A 17412-nucleotide genomic window follows, 5' to 3' on the forward strand; every position below is an offset into this window, starting at 1 on the left:
TTATAATATTAGTAAGATATCTTCTACTAACAGTGAAGTCGTCTTCTAAACGTCATTTTTATATGAATAAAAGTCGTGTCTACGATGCCATTGTATCCATTGCCCGCTCTAATTCTTACACTTTCATTTTTTTTTGTAGCATTATTATTGTATCGGGCACGAGGTGATGCAACGACTTGTCTTTGAATCTTTGATATCATTTTTGCTATATTGTGTCTTTGACAAATATAATTTGCATTAAATTAACACCAAACACTTAAACTGTATACTTTATTGTAAAGCAATAAGGAATATTTTCGCGTAGTTCAGTCGAATGTTGGTGTAATTTAAAGTTTGTAAAAGGATTTGATCGTGACTTTAGAAGCAGTCGGTGGCTGTATTGCGCAATTGCAAATAATTATCCTAAAGTTTTGAAAGTAAGAAATTAGCGGCAAAGAATGCAGAAGTCTAGTTGTGATCAACAATTTAGTAATTTTATACTATACAATTCTATATACAGCGTGTTTTACATTTAGTAATCTTACTAATATTATAAATGCGAATGTCTAGATGGATAGATGTTTGTTTAAAGGTATCTCCAGAACGGCTGTATGTATCTTGCTGAAATTTGACATAGATGTAGAACGTAGTCTGGAAGAACACATAGCATTTTAATTAAGTTTTTTTTTTAATCCGCGCAGACGGAGTTGCGGACGACATGTTAGCTAGTTTAATATAATTTCCATTTAATTTTTTTATGGAATTGTATAGTATCACTATAGCCTATCGTGTTAAATATATGATTATTTATATCCTATCATATAAATCTAGCCTCAACGTAAACCCGGATACCGCCACGCCTTTCACAAGAACTGGTATAAACAAATGAAATATTACAAGCTCATTGAAAGGCTCAATGACATTTCAGTTTTAACTGACATTAAAAAAAAAAATTGTCCTCTATTTCTGTTCATTAATTTTTTCTGTTGTTTTTTTTTGCGATTTACGAATTTAATTATTTTAAAAAGCTATAATATGTTTTACCATGTCATAGCATGGATTGTTTTCTATATTAAATGATAAGTTAAAAATTATGTTTATGTGTACATCATCAGAGCCACTATACGTGCCCACTGAGGGGCTCGGAGCCTTAGTTAGAGGTGACTAGGCAATAGTAATCCACGCTGGCAGGTTGGTTGACTTAACTTCTTTGATTCTCAGATATGTGCAGGTTGCATCATGATGTTTTCCTTTACCGTAAGAACGTCGGATAAATGTACATATGTAAATCGTAAATCGAAAAACACAATGGTACAAGGATTCGAACCCAGAACCTGCAGATTACAAATCAAGTGCTTTAAATCCCTAGCCACCGCTCGTTAATGTTTATATGTTCATTTTGAAGTTTTTTTTAGGTTCTGAAAAACCTAAACAGTTTTTTTTTAATTAAGGCAAAGAAAAATTTCAACACATGACATTTTCTGATACTTTTACGATAAAGATGAAATAAAAAGCTAAAACGGCCGAAAAAAAAATCTTTGTTAAATTAATGTATTCATACATTTAATAAGATCTTTGGTAAACGCAGTGTATTCTTGTTTATTCTAGAACTTTATTACAAACCTGTTAAAGCGAAGAAAACATATTGTAATTATCTGTAGGAAGTTTTAAGATAAATTTATTATCATAGATGTTATAGCCGGTACGAGCAGCGCATCTTGTGCGTTGTATATTATTACGTCACCAATATTGTAGTGTTTCTTTCATTAAATTATTTGTGGCAAAGATTAAAAGTAGTTTTCTACCTAAATAAATTTTAACAAAAAATAGTTCTCTCGCATATATCAGCTACATTCCAATAGTCCTCAAGGAAATAGGTTTAGCCGTTTCAGATTTTAGATTTTTTTGTATTTTCACCGTGTAGTTATCGAACTGGCTATAAATCAGTACCGTTTTATCGTTGAATTTTTGGACACGCTGTATATGTCAACATGTGCAAGAAATAGTATATTACATACAGATGCTCCAATTTTGTATGTATGGCCAGCGATTATTCCTCATTTGTGACGTCTTCGTCTTAGTATCATCATCGTCAATTATGTTAAAATTAGTATGAGATTTTTGGTTTACTTTATGTTCCATGTAGTACAAATTTTGACGAAGACTATACGATGACGACTGTCATAAGTATCCGTGCTAGACCCTTTTCACAATTACCTAACTTTGGTTTGCTAGTTTCGCTAAAAGTCGAGAACATCTGAACAGATTTATTTTACCTTGGTCTTGAAATGTTCGCTGGGGTCTTGTGAAGGTGATAAAAATTCGAATAATTGCCGGGAACTAATTAAGTATATTTCAATCCACCCTGACGGAGTCGCGGGCGACAGCTAGTTGTTAACAAAATGTATACTCATATTCAAAATAGTATTAGCTAATGTTAAGCAACATTGTATCGTGGACACGAAAGGCGGGCCCACAAATAACCATCGAAGCGTTGAAATCGACTCGCAACGATAACTAAAAACACGAAAACCATTTAAGTTGTTAGTTAAGTGGAACACGATGCTACTTGTGGATTAAGTAGGGTTCACTTTTTAGGCAACTAGTGAATCTAATTAGGCTTGTTTTATACAGCAAGCGATAAATACGATGCGATACTATAAATATAAATTAAAAAAATCTTAATTAAGTTTTTTCGTCTGTATAAAGAATTTTTGGGCTATAAATTTGAGAGTTTTTAAAATGCATAGGAAACAGATATATGTAAATACTAGCAGTCGCCCGCGACTACATCTGCGCGGGTTTAAAAAATCTTAATTAATAGCCTATGTGTTCTTGCAGACTGTTCTAAATCAATGCGAAATGTCAGCGAAATCCATGCAACTGTGTAGAGATAACTTCAAACAAATATCCATCCATCCATCTACCAATATGACCAAACATTTGCATTTATAATATTAGTAATATTAAATTATACTGTTATCGAATCATTTGATCTGTGAAACAAGATAAAGATGTATCTTTAGTACTTGCGACCTAATAAGCAGAACGGTCGTCCATTAGGAGCGGCTCAGACATAGTTTTTAAAGTCCATAGATATAGCTTGTTTATGTGTATAGTACTTTATTCGCTTGTGGATAGCCGGAATGATTTTCTTACGTAAACGATTATGTGTGCATTTGTCGTTACGTTCAAATGAATTGTGATTACTGGACCGCGACCGGCCACGGTTGGAAAATTGAATCGGTTATAGATTAGACTACACGATCTATTGATTGAAACAAAATACTTACTACAATAGTCTTTATAAGAATCATCATTGTAAAGAGAAGCACTTTGTGGTACACAGAAATTGACTGTGAAATTTTAGTCTTGTGACCCTTCCACGTATCGTTGTCTTTGTTCAAACAGAATATGAGAGATGACAATATGTTTCAATACGACTGCCATAACAGTCGAAACTTACAAAAGATATTAAAAAATATTGTAATCTTAAAAAGAAAATGATTGTGGAAAACATAGGCTTTTTGTCGTCTGCTGATATTTTTCTAAGTCGAGGGGCTCGGAGTCTACCAAAAGTTAGAGCTTACAAAGCGTGAAGTGGAAATAATTTATCGTTTCGTGTGATAAGTGTGCTTACTGTAGGCCTAATTTTAGTCTTCTTTTCCTTCCCACCCTTTTCTTAAAATGATAGTCTGGGTAGGAGAAATATTCACTTTCTGTGCGTCCCTCTTCCATCGCTTAAAGGAAGGCAACGCATCTGCAATTACGGTCTATTGGCGTTGGTTATTATATAAAAAAATCCTACCAGCCTGGCCCAATGTGAGTTGGTTGACTTCACACATATCAATGTTTTCCTTCACCGTAAGGACGTTGTATAAATTCTAAAATCGAACATTACATTGGTACCTGGTGGTGAGCTAGACGTGTAAATTTCTGTCCGGTATAACTGTAGTAAAATATATTAGAAATCCTAGTCATTGAATTAAATTACTTATTAATACGAAGATTGGAACTTTAATATACGGTTTGTTTATAACCCGTTATATGTTTTAAAAGAACGTTATCTGGTCAAGTGCATTTCATATTTGTTTTCCTTTGAATAGCGGATGTTATAGGTAAACTGAGTCAGTAAGGAAAACAGAAGTAATTCTAAGTTCCTTATTGTTTTATATGTAAATAATCGTGATATGTACCTAACACATAAGTCTATGTTATGTTTACGTGATATAGGTAATTTTAGACGTTATTAGTTAGAATAATTTGGCGCGAATGGCGCGCTTTCGTTACAGAGTCTAGTGTCAGAATAATTAGTAAAGGGACATAATCGTCGACATTTTAGTAAGGCTAGTGTTGCGCCAGTACACTGGCACGGTGTTAGATTTTCTTCCAAACCCTTCCTGTCCCCATTTTGTTACTCTAAACAATTAAAAATATATAACATCCTTTGAACACAAAGTAACGTAAATCTTCGAAACTTGGCGAGTTTAGTTATTAAGCCACTTCAATACAGTGTCATAGAGGTTTGTACAAACTGCGTCGCCGACAAAGACGGTCGCTCGTCATCTGTTTGTTAAGATCGTCATGAACAAAGTCAGTTCTATTTACAAGATGGTAGAACAAATATAAACCGTTGATATGTAGTCGCTGTACCTGAACCGAATAGACGATTTAACGTTACATGTATGCATTGCTCGGGACAAATCTGTTCGTAAGTCTCGCTAAAACTCAAAAAAGGGTGAACGGATTTATCTTATCTCGGTCTTGAAATATTCGTGGAGGTCTTGGGAAGGTTTAAAGGTGAAAAAAATGGAATAATTGCCTTTTAATGATTTAATACTATAAAAACCCTTTTATAGTATAGATGTAGAATATAGTCTGGAAGAACAAATAGGCTAAGAATTATATTTTTTTTAATTACGCGCGGACGCTGTCGCGGGTGACAGCTAGTGTATGATATTTATTTATTTCGTAGATTTACGTTTCCTTGTGTACGAAAGATCTTAGAATCGTCATTGTTGTTAACATTGTTCCTCTTTGTACAATATGTTTACACATTAAAGATCCTTACTTATGATTTACGAAGAATTCCACAACAGGAAATAATAATGAAACTCGAAAGCGATTTCCTTGCGATAAATTCTGACAGTCGAGGATTAAGTCATGGTAATAGCTCCCAGAGAGAATAATAAATTTTTTATTATTTATAATAAAGTTTTTTTAAAACAATTCCCCTATTCTGTTAGTTTCACGTATGTAAATCTTACTAATCTTACTAACATGAATGCGAATGTTTGGATGGATGGATGTTTGTTTGAAGGTATCTACAGAACGGCTGCATGGATCACTCTGAAATTTGGCATAGAGGTAGAACATAGTCTTGAAGAACACATAGGCTACTACTAGTTTTTTTTAATACCGCATGGAACAAGTCGCGGGGGACACCTATTTTTATTAATAATCATAAAAATTTTAATTATTTTAAAAAAACATATTTACACCTACTTTTATAATATTTTAAAACATTATGACATATACATTTAATTTCATACAAAGTTATACTTCCGTATAATCTTGCCTTGACTACATACAACCGTCGTATCAATAGCTATATTATATACATAATAATACATAAACGAGTGTATTCCACTTCGTTATATTAATGCTTACACGTTATTCAATATATTATTTATCTTATTATCATATAAATATTCCATTTGTATAGGAAACAGATTGCAAATTAATAGCCGTGGCATCTATTCGTATCTAAGACTGTAAGAATTTCAACAGTTTCTATGTACAATCAGAACCCTTCGCAGTGTTCCACTTACTATTTTGTATAGACATATTAAGAAGCTGCATCCTATTTATTGTTTCTGTATCGTCGCCTAAATGCTTTCAAAATGTTTAAACGGCTGTGGCTATCGAGCAAAGCAAATTTTCAGCAAGGCAATGTATCTGGTAGTGTATCACCGCGTAGGGCTCTGAGTGTACTACTACTAGGAGAAACTTATAAGAAAGAAAATAATTAATTGAAAAACTCTCTAAGGGATTTACACAATACAGAGAGGAATAGCAGTCAAATAGCTTCTCTCAATTCGAAATCAGTAAATTTTAAGTGACAAGAGGTTAACAAATATATTGTTGGCTGTCGCAGATCTTCTAAATATGAAAGGCCGTAAAAGATTTGTCGATCGTGTGAACAAGGCCTTATTTTCAGAGTCTATAATTTGAACTAGTAAATCAATTCACTGGCCAATACTTTGATGCCTTTTAGTTTTTTTTTAATTAATTCTTTTCGCGGATTTTTATGTGCTAAGGACATAATACAATGGGCTTAAGTCGTTCTTACTAATTGAACGTTGAGTGACAATTGTGTGTGAATTACTCAAGGCCTGATATAATTGGGTTAAAGACTGCTTAGCGACGTGTTATTTGATCGTAAGCTTCCGTTGTTTATATTAATTACTAGCTGTCGCCCGCGAGTCCGTCCGCGAAAATTACAAAAAAACTTTCAGACCATATTTTCCATCAATGCCAAATTTCATTAAGATCCGTTCAGCCGTTTTGGAGATACCTTCAAACAAACATCCATCTGAACATTCTCATTTATAATATTAGTAAGATTTACTATGCGTGAACAATAACATAAGATATATTACAATACAACTGTCTTCACACGTCCTATCTAGAATTATTCTTGCTTACAACTATGTTTATCGGTCTTGTTAGATTATTTTGACAACCCTGAGTATATTCAAAAGAACGCTCTACGAGGAACGACGAAAAGAACGAAATAAATATGATAGAGATATATGGAAGAGTACATAATGTGCGAATCCTTCATAATCTTAATAGCGGGATGATGATGATGATGGTGATGGTGATGTAGGAAATTCTGCTCTCTTCCTCTAATGGTAGGCGAACTCTTTTTCCGCAAAAAGTAACTTAGGTCTTAAATATTTATTTATTTACGTGTCTTTGTAAAGTTGGAGGAATGATTCTAGTTTGGCATTGAACTGTGCTAATAAAACATATTTAGTGACGTTTTTGAATCACGTACAATTGACGAATTCGCGAGAACTTCTAAAAATGTCTGGGGTACAATTCCAAGGGACAATGATGTTGTTTCCTCAATATGTGCGGTGACATATTGTCATTGAAGCTTTTTATTCCTTGTGTGAACAAAATAATCGCAAACTTTTAATATATTTTCCTCTCTTTCACTCTCTTAGGAAAAATAGAGACAACAATATGTAACTTAATTTATTACATGTAAAAAAAGTTAAATAAAAATAATGAATTTCATTTTTTTTATATAATAAATGGTTTATTGCGTATGCTAGCTGTCATTTACCTAGTGCCGATTCCATAGATTTTTTTTTAATTTTTAAAAAATTTAGATGGATGGATGGATTGTATGAAGGTATCTCCGGAACGGCTAAACGGATCTCGATGAAATTTGGCATAAATGTAGAAGAACACATAGGGTACTTATTGAGGTTTTTTTTTTTAATTCCATACACACGGAGTCGCTGGCCACAGCTATAATAAATAAATATAAAAAATAACTTGATATTGCTTTAGTAAAGATTTATAAACATTTGGTCAACAAAATTAAAATATTTTATCAATGCACAATTATTGACGATCAAGTGGTGAAAAATAAAATAATGGAAACTTAACATCCATTTCGTGATACTTCAATTTAACTTAAATGTTTTTAATATTTTAACAGAGATTTTGATCTAAAACCCACGGTAAGTCTTTTAAAGCTTTTAATATAATAAGTCTTTATTGTATTTCTAAATTGACTTATGATGGATTCAATTTTTAAACATTTTAATGCGAGTTTTCATTGTTAAAACACTTGTCCAAAAAATATTGATATCTTAATTTTTACATCAGTATTACGACATGAGAAGTGAGGAATGTAGTTATCGACCTGGCTATACACCAGTGCTTTATCGGTGAATTTTGGGACACCCTGTATATCTTTTTATCTATAAAACTCTACAACATCTAGTATACAAAGCCATAAAACATGGTGTCAAAATGATTGTTCGCATGTCCATTTGAGTGACGTAATGGTCAGACACCGTTAATGTTCGGTAATGTATTCGCAAGGAATAGAATCGAACCCGTTACCAACTTGAATGTTTAGTGAGTTATTGTTACGTACAGATCATTGAACCCACTTCGTCTAAGGTAAATATAATATTGTATTGTTGATCTGGGTTAAGATTTATTCACTAAATTGTTAGCAGTAATTTCCACATACTTCTTACTAATATTATAAATGCGAATGTTTAGATGGATGTTTGTTTGAAGTTATCTCAATAACCGCTCAATGGATCTTGATGAAATTTAGTACAGTTGTAGAACATAGCCTGGAAGAACACATAAGCTACAAATTTGGTTTTATATAATTCCGCGCGGATGTAGTCGCGGGCGAAAGCTAATTTATAATACTTGGATAAGTTTTGTATTAAGAAGTTAAACTTTTATTTTTTTATTTTTACGTCACCTACTATAAAATGCTTAGACGAGTACTGATATTTGTTTTTTTTAATTCGCCTTTTGTTATACTAATATAGTGTTACGACTTTTGAGGTTAACTGCGTTAATAATAATTTAAAGTAAGCATCCTAATTAAATACATAATTGGATTCAAATCAATCGATGCGACCCACATACAGTTATTACAAGCACGCTACTTCCACGAAATAATTGCACGCGAAATTATTTGGATTTTCAAGTCGCTAGCGGTCGCCTGCGACTCCGTCACGGAATTAAAAAAACTTAATTAGTCTATGTGTTCTTTCAGACTGTGTTCTACATCTATGCCGAATTTCAGCGAGATCAATACAGCCGTTTTGAAGATTGCTAGTAACAAACATCTATCTGTTCATCTAAACATTCGCATTTATAATATTAGTAAGATAAATAAATTGAACTTATATGAACCTATGCTTTTGATCTACGACTTTAATTAAAGATATATCTTTAGTCCATTACATATATTGTCGTCACTTTAATCCCTTTTTAAAATAGAGACAACGGTATATTTAATATGAGTGTTACGAAAGTATTGTGCCAAAAGCATTTGCAAGCAAAAATTTTTTTCATTTGTTTTCAAGGTCATTTATCTTTACCAAAACATAAAGCAATTGGGAAGGAATAAACTATAATTGATAGTTGCAAATATCGCGGAAGAGATTTTTTTGTACACCGTACATCATACCACCCGCAGTTTCTACCGTTATGGTGTTATCAATCAATATTTATTTAACGTGCGTATTTTTTTGCAGTCTTTTGTTTTTTTTTTGTATTTTAAAGTAGAGAAGATCCAATGATCAGTCTACTATTGCGCGAATTGTTGGGAAATAGCAGACGCCAGAGAATTCGTCCGCGCGGTAGTAAAAAAACTTAGTAACTAGCCTATGTGTTCTTCCATACTATGTTCAACATCTATGCCAAATGCCAATTACAGAGCGCATGCATCCATGCAGCAGAGCATCCATCCATCCAAACGTTCGCATTTATATTATTAAGATTTACACTGCCGAATGATTTGTACAAAAATATATTTGTTTTCATAGTGTTGGATCAATTAATGTTAGGCGATTCGATGCTCGTTTGTTTCCAACGTAATTAGAAGATTATATATGGGGCAGTGGCTAAGCTATCCAGGATCGGTCCCTCTTGGTATATTAAACTGATTTTACACTTTTAGTTTTTAATACCAGTCTAATAAGCAAGTTATTGCTATTATTCCTTTTAGAAATGTTGCTAAGATTATCAAGATTTTTTTTCGGGTGAATATCATTGAAATTTTAAATCATATTATCAAAACGTTTTATCAAATAGAAAATAACTTGAAATTCAAAGATAATTTTATTACATTTTCCTGTTTAATAAGATTTCAAGATATCTTTCTTTTCAATATTATGTCTTATGCCTTTTGGATTTTAAAAGATTTATTCATATCTTAAGTTTCGCATCCCGCCGAGTTCGTGTACTAAAGAATATACATTTTAAAATCCAGGAAGAGATTCTGCGCTGCGGTAGGTCCTTTATCTCCCGTACTAATTATTTTTCCTTACAATTAATCATGCTTTTAATTATTTATGAATCCCATAAATGCTTTGAAGTCTAAATACTTATAATTCATTGATAAATTTTTAAATTAATGTAATGCATTATTTTTGGTTATAATTCTTTGTGAATCGATTGTTTAGTGTTTTGTTTGTGTGGTTAATCGTTTTCACCAAGTAAACTTATACAAATCATATTTTTTTGAGAAAAGAAATTTATATGTCTCTTTGAGGTAAATAAAGCGTTGTAACATATGTTTTATTGATATATCCTATAGCAGTCCCTCATTGTAAGTTTATTTACTAAAAAAAATTTAAAACGTCATGGGTGATAGACACTTTTATTGTGATAGTGTAAATTGTAGCCTGAATAATATAAATAAGATACGATTTACGTCTCTAACTCAGAGGGGTAGGCAGACTTAGGAACCTTCGAACGGAACTGACTGGTCGCCTTTTTTCCCGGGAGTACACATATCTTTAAAATTTCTTTACTGATATTTGCAGATTGTGTCACGACTTTTTCCTGTATCGTAAGAACGTCAAATAAATGTAGTACATATGTAAATCGAAAGTCGAAAATACATTGTTACATGCCGGGGCCCGAACCCGTGCTTCCAAATTACAAGTCAAGTGTTTGACGCCTAGCTACTGACGCTAATTTAATATAAATTAATAATATAACACTCTTAATGAGTAATTATATGACTCTGAGTACGGCAGTTAAAGTGAAATTTAAATAAACGCTACTTTATGTTGTTATCTAGGAGTACTCGTGTTAGTTAACAGTTTCGGCTTCAATTATCGACGTGCCGCGAACATGTATCACGGATTATCTTATTCGTGTGAATTATCTAACGTTATATAAGAATTCATTGACTTTTTTGTTTTTGGAAATACTTCTATGTTATTGTAATGTGGTAATTTGGTTGAACATGGTTAAATGTTTCATATGCAGATTCGTCACCATTAATCAATAGAGGTGGAGGCATATAGAAAGGGAACATTTCTCTTACCTAGACGTCCTTCGCCAAATCCAATTTCCTTTCCATATTATTTATTTTTATACAAAAATAATTTAACATATAACCACCATCAAATTTCAACGATACCCATGCAGCCGTCATGGAGATACCTTCTAAGAAACATCAATCCAAACATCCAAATATTCGCATTTTTAATATTAGTAAGATATATTGAGAAGTACTTACTGTGCCAACACTCTTGAGATAAGAGTGGAGAGATGATGTATAGAGAGTTAACTTTGTATGTAAAAATTAATCTTATCTTACTAATATTATAAATGCTAATGTTTGTTTGAAAGTATCTTCAGAACGGCTGCATACATTTTGCTAAAATTTGGCATATATGTAGAACATAGTCTGGAAGAATACATAGGTTAATAATTAAGTTTTTTTTAAATTCCGCGCGGACGCAATTGCGGGCGACAGCTAGTTTATAACATAGTATGAACTAGTTATATATGTTCTCGTTATTGTGTTAATTTAAGTACACAAGGCTGCGTTCATAATGCGGTCTGTTCTTAGCTCTACCTTGACACGGACAATCAACAATTACTATTTCCGTTGAACTGTTCGTCGGTGCGTTACTAACGTTCTTATTGGTGCGCGGGATTTAAGATTACATTTGGAATGAGGCTGATTATGTTTGTTATGTGTAATGTAGTTTTTACCCGTTGGTTTTCACTGCCGTGATGGATCAGAACCACCCCGGAAACAACCTGTAGTATTTGTTTTCTTGTCTTTCGAAAAGAATTTGAAGGATGGCAATATCTATCCAAATATTATTGCAATCGAAACGCATATTTCTCTCTTACGTATAACATTTGAATTTTTCCTAAAATCTTTTAGTTCTTATTAGCATTTTCAAATCTACAAAATTAATGGTTAGTTAAAATTTCTCGGAAAACTTTTTACGTCACTGGTTCGTTGATGTCTTTTATATTGACGCTTCCGTAGAATATTTTTATTAACTTAAGTCATTAAACGCTGTTATCTAAAATGTTGATACTTATCAGCAAAGACAAGACAATTAATTATTCTTAATCTGGAAAGACTTGTTAGTCATTTTAAAAACAAGATGGTTTGTCGTGTAATTGTAGAGTTACACTGCGACAGTTGTATACATTTATAAGTTGTATTTTATACTATTTTTGTATAATACTTGTTCATTTATATACTTATAATGTTGTCATCCCTTACATTCTCTTTGACAAAACAGAGACAGCAATATGTATAAGATAGCCGCGTTACTTACACTAGAAGGTATCATGCTTAATTCTTTATGTTGGTATTAAATAACCAAGACTGTTTAGACTTGAAGAGTATTTTAACCATTAAGCACCTCGCGACAGTCATTTGTCGAATTCTTCTGGTTAATTTTTCCCGTGGCTTTAGAGATTGATAGTTTTTGCTTTTCATTTCATGCCTTGAAAATTTCAAGAAGTTTTACTGTATGTGTCACGCAAAATTTTATACATTGTATTTTTATACGTGTCATTAAGATTACCTTATATCTTCGAATTATATTCATGTAACATTTTTAAGTTATTTCATATTATCAATTTTTAATACTGACCCAATAACGTTTTTATTATACATTTTAATGATTAAAAAAAACAGCGATTAGAGTTTATAAAAATAAAAGTTGGTCAGTTCTAGAATGTTCGTTACTAAGAAATTGTCGTGAAGAAACAGGAAATAGCATCATATCGACATCTGCTTACTTGAGTTTTGCGGTTTTTTTAACAAAAAAATTGACTTAATTAATTTTAGTTTTAACTAATCCGGTAAAATGATGTCATCTTTGATTTATTAACCCAGTAATGGTAGGATTAGAAAAAAAGTTTATTTTTTAAATTAATTAACAAAAACATAAGACTGTTGAGATTATAAGGTAAAAAATTGATAATTGAAAAAAAATCTTTTACCAATAGAATATTTTTTTCAGTATTTTTTTTTCTATTTTGTGGTTATTCGTTTCTTTAGGGACCGGAGTTTTATTGTTAGGTATAGAAAATCCTTTAATTCTCTTGTTTATAAAATTATATAAATTCACTTTAAAAGTTAGCTCTTGAAGCAAGATAACAACAATTTATATTATACTTGTTAGAAATTGTAGCAAAAAAAAAAATTACTGCAATTTAAATGAGGAAAAATAAAGTTTGTAAAAATTATATTTTTAGTTGAATCAAAAAGTTATATGAACAGTCATGTTAAGTTAAGTTTAGATATATTCATAGGTTACATTAGAACACAAACATGGCATAGTGATTTGGAAAAATATTCACGTCAATCGCTATGTCATAAATATAATAATCTTGAAAGTTATATTAAGAGGTTTCTGATATAATGCAAAGAAAATAGTTGTAATATATTTTAAAAATAAATATAAATTCTTGTTATCGTTACATCAAAACAATTAAAGCAAAATATATTTTTTATTTTGGAAAAAAATCGCCATTGCCCGCCCCACTCTTGAAAAGCGAAGGTTTTATTGCGTGGGGGAGAACGGGCGCGAGTCAGTCGGCCGCTCGCCTTCGCAAGCGCAGCCCGTGTCGCGCGGCAACAGTTTTCCAATCACGGAAAAATTGTGTCGCGAGTGCCGCGGGAACCTTCGATTCCAGAGCTTTAGACTTTTGTGACCTTGTTTTTAACGTGATGGATAAAGTGCATGGCGTTTTATAAGTGTTTGAGAAGTGCCTATTTGTACGTCAGTGCTCCCGGCCCACCCCACTGAACCCTACACGTAAGTCAATTGTGTAATAGCTTTATGCAATTTGAGCGCAAACGTTTTGAAACTGAAAGTTGTATTACGAAAGGACCACAGATGAAATCCGTGAGAGGCGATAATAAGTTAGAATGTTTGATGTAAAAAATGTTGTCGCGTATTGAATGTTGATTCGCACACTCGATAAACCCGTATCGTAACCTTTGAACTATAAGGTGGGTTGAAAGGCTGCCAATTTTCTTTTGAAGGTTAACCCTGTACAAATAGTCTCGATTCAATATTTGATGACGGCCGTCAAGCGGATTTTGCTTTGTTTGACTTTTTCGTGTTACATCATAATTTAGTGTTCTTTAAAAATGTATTTAAACTGGTCATTAATATAACCAGATTAATATGCTGCATGATGTTAAGGAAATTTTGTATGTAAATTTTAATTTTAAATCTAAAAATACACTGGCATATGTTTGGAAATTTTTATTATGTATCGATTTATTGTAAAATAGTTACCGTGTTTTGAGTATTTTGTTGAATAAAATCGACTAAAATATGATTGTAATAAAAACGAGTTTGGCAATTTGTTGTAAGACAAATATCGGTGTTCCGTATCGAATCCGATAAAACGGAATACTTATGAAATCGACTCGGCGTCTCTCTTGATCGCCTTTAGATAGGGTATTATTAAGTGTTGAAATTTACAAGAATAATAAATATAAGTACTCACTGAAACTTTACCTTTAAATATTCTAATACCTTGGAATTACAGATTCTAAATTTGAAAAAATCTATTGAAGGTTCATTATCTATGGTGTGATAGAGTTAAGATTTTTTATTTATGTATTTATGAATTTATTTAACATACTAACTGACGCCTGCGTCTCTGTCCTCCCGGAATTTATTAAAGAAATATGATTAGTAGCCTATGTGTTCCTCCAGACAATGTTCTACATCTATGCCAAATTTCAGCAAGATCCATGTAGCCCTTCTGGAGATACCTTCTAACAAACATTTATCTATGAGAACATTCGCATTTATAATATTAGTAAGATTTCAAATCGCATTATCTTGTTATTTATTGCTTTCATTTTGACCTCAGTGTGACGCAAGATGTAATGATGACGAAAAATGGCACTGAACCCAAGAGATGACTCTTTAGTTATATTGTTACTAGGTGAGATTTTGCAAATAATGTTTTTATAGATTTTAATAATTAAGGATTTTAAATTATTTTTTTAAAGCAAATATTTTTTTAAACAAAAAGCGTATATTGTATATGAAGAAAAAAATTGTTGTAGTTTGCTTTTGAATGTTAAGAGTTGTAATTTAGACATTTTCAACTTGCGTTTTTATAATTTAAATAATTATGTTGGGTCAAGCATTTACGTTATTATTTGATATGAATGAACTATAATTTTTTTAATTTTAATTTAAATAAAAGGCATCGTCGGTATACTCAAACAAGGATGCTAAACTCGGAGAGAGGGGCGCTGCTGTCGTTTGGTTCTGTCAGAAAATATGTAAAACCTACATGGACAAAGGTAATGACATAAAAGGAGAGCGCTAGTGAGCTATTATAATTTAGTTTCATAAATGCCCACGGTCAGATACTGCGGTATAGATGTATAGATTAAAAATCATTCTTTAATTGTTCAAAAGCCGCAAATGTAATTACACAATACGTATTGCGTACATATTGTAAAAAATTGTAATCTTAACAATATTATTGTTTACGGTCACAAAGTTAATTACTTTGTATGTAGAAAGTAATTCGTTAGCTTTGTATATGGCGAACCTTAATTGTAACATTATAATGCAATGTTATATTAAAGTGTTTTTAGGTTATGTTGCTAAATTTTATTTTTGTTTCGATACGATTTCACAAGTCGAATATAGTCGCATATGAGAGATTAAGCTCGGCGTCATACTTGTATCAAACACACATTTTAAAAATTATTAGCGATAGGCTCGGTCATACTTTATGCGTTCAAGTTGTCACGAGGATTCGTCTAAATATTGAAGCTACTGCTGCCAATAGACATCTGTAACTACACGCACAGAAAGTGAATATTACTAATTTCTAATCGTCCACTCCTTTGTCACGTTCACTTCCCCTACCCAACATTTCTTTGTAATAAAAAGGTGGGAAGGAAAAGACGAAGGAAAAGAAAGAAACAAAATTAGGCCACTTATCCAACGAAACGCGGAATTTCTTCCATTTGAAGCCTATCTTTTATTATTACCAGTATCGCCTATTTTCACCGGTCAAGCTGACCCATTAGTACAACAGATGTGATTGCTGGCGGCTACCAAATAAAAAAAAACCAGTGGAAACTCACCGTACATACAAATATACATTAGCTAATACGTGTATGTATTAAGTAAGGAACGTGTTATGTAATATAAATATATTTGCCATTAACTCTCCTCCGTATTAATAAACGATTCATATATCTTATATACATATATTATCTTTATATCTACAAGATAATTACGTATGTTATCATATTCAAAGTGAAAATGCCATCTTATCTTAAAACATAATATTCGTGTTCTTGTTGTATGAATAATCACGTACATAAGATTACTGTTCTATTCATTATGTTTAAAAATTAAAATGATAATTATTAAATAATAATAATATACAGAGATTAAATAATATTTAATACATAGTTTAATAATAAACTGCTGTACCCAATAATCGATGTTTAATATCGATTAAAAATTATTGTATTTTAATTATATTGAACGATACCAAAAGAACGATTGTATTTTAAAATCGGAGCGACGGTGGCTCAGGGGTTAAGCATTTGACTGGCATCTACAAGTTCTGGGTTTGAATCTCGTCACGTGTCATTTGTGATTTACGATTTACATATGCACATTTGTACGACGTACGGTGAAGGAATACCTTGTGATAAAATTTAAGGATAAACATATCCTATAGTTAACAAACTAATCCGCATTGGGCCAGCATGGTTGACCTAGTCACCTATCTCTTAAGGTAGGTTTTGAGGCCCTCAGTCTAGATGTATAATGAGTTGATGATGATTCTAAACTATGTCGGTTTAATATAAATTAATTTAAACACGTTATAAAATTGATCAAGATTGATTTACTAAGTTTCGGCCGTTAGTTGTCAAAAGGTTGTCAGAATTGCAGTATCTCGTAAGTCGATGTAAGCACGTGCCCTGAGCGTGAGTGTTTTCTTATTGGGACCTTGTGTTAAACATGAATCAATCTATTATTTATATTTGTTTGATTTCATTCCTTTCATTCAAGTAATCGTGTTTGATAACACAAAATCACAAACTTGTTTTCAAACTAGTTATTTTAATTTAACTAAACAAAAGGTGTGTATAGCACACAAAATTCCACAATTTTTCTAATAATAATAGGTTTTGTTTATTGTTTAAAAAATGCGTATTGTATTGAAGTTTTTAATTTTTTGATGCGAGAAAATTGTTTTGATATTTATCATTATCAATTCATGTAGTAGAAGATATTTCAAAATCTTTTGTTTGTTTTTCGTCGTCAATTTTTTCTTAAATCATTTTATATGTCCATGTAGGTTTTATATCTTTTCTGGGTG

At 31.9% G+C, this 17412-nt stretch overlaps 1 protein-coding gene across 7 annotated transcripts in view; it reads left to right on the plus strand.

Moving 5' to 3' along the window:
- The window catches only part of Adamts-like (A disintegrin and metalloproteinase with thrombospondin motifs like), a 138315-nt gene that overhangs the window by 14157 nt on the left and 106746 nt on the right, over positions 1–17412 (plus strand). For 6 of the 7 annotated variants that reach the window (XM_013326038.1, XM_013326077.1, XM_013326094.1 and 3 more), the window contains exon 1: positions 13620–13844. The exons of the other annotated variant lie outside the window; for it this stretch is intronic. The gene's annotated coding sequence lies outside the window, so the exon portion shown is untranslated. Of the gene's footprint in view, positions 1–13619; positions 13845–17412 lie in introns of those variants that run through there. 7 annotated transcript variants of the gene reach the window in all.

This window comes from Papilio xuthus, unplaced genomic scaffold, assembly GCF_000836235.2.
Source record: "Papilio xuthus unplaced genomic scaffold, Pxut_1.1 DF829758.1, whole genome shotgun sequence".
Lineage (NCBI taxonomy): Eukaryota > Metazoa > Arthropoda > Insecta > Lepidoptera > Papilionidae > Papilio > Papilio xuthus.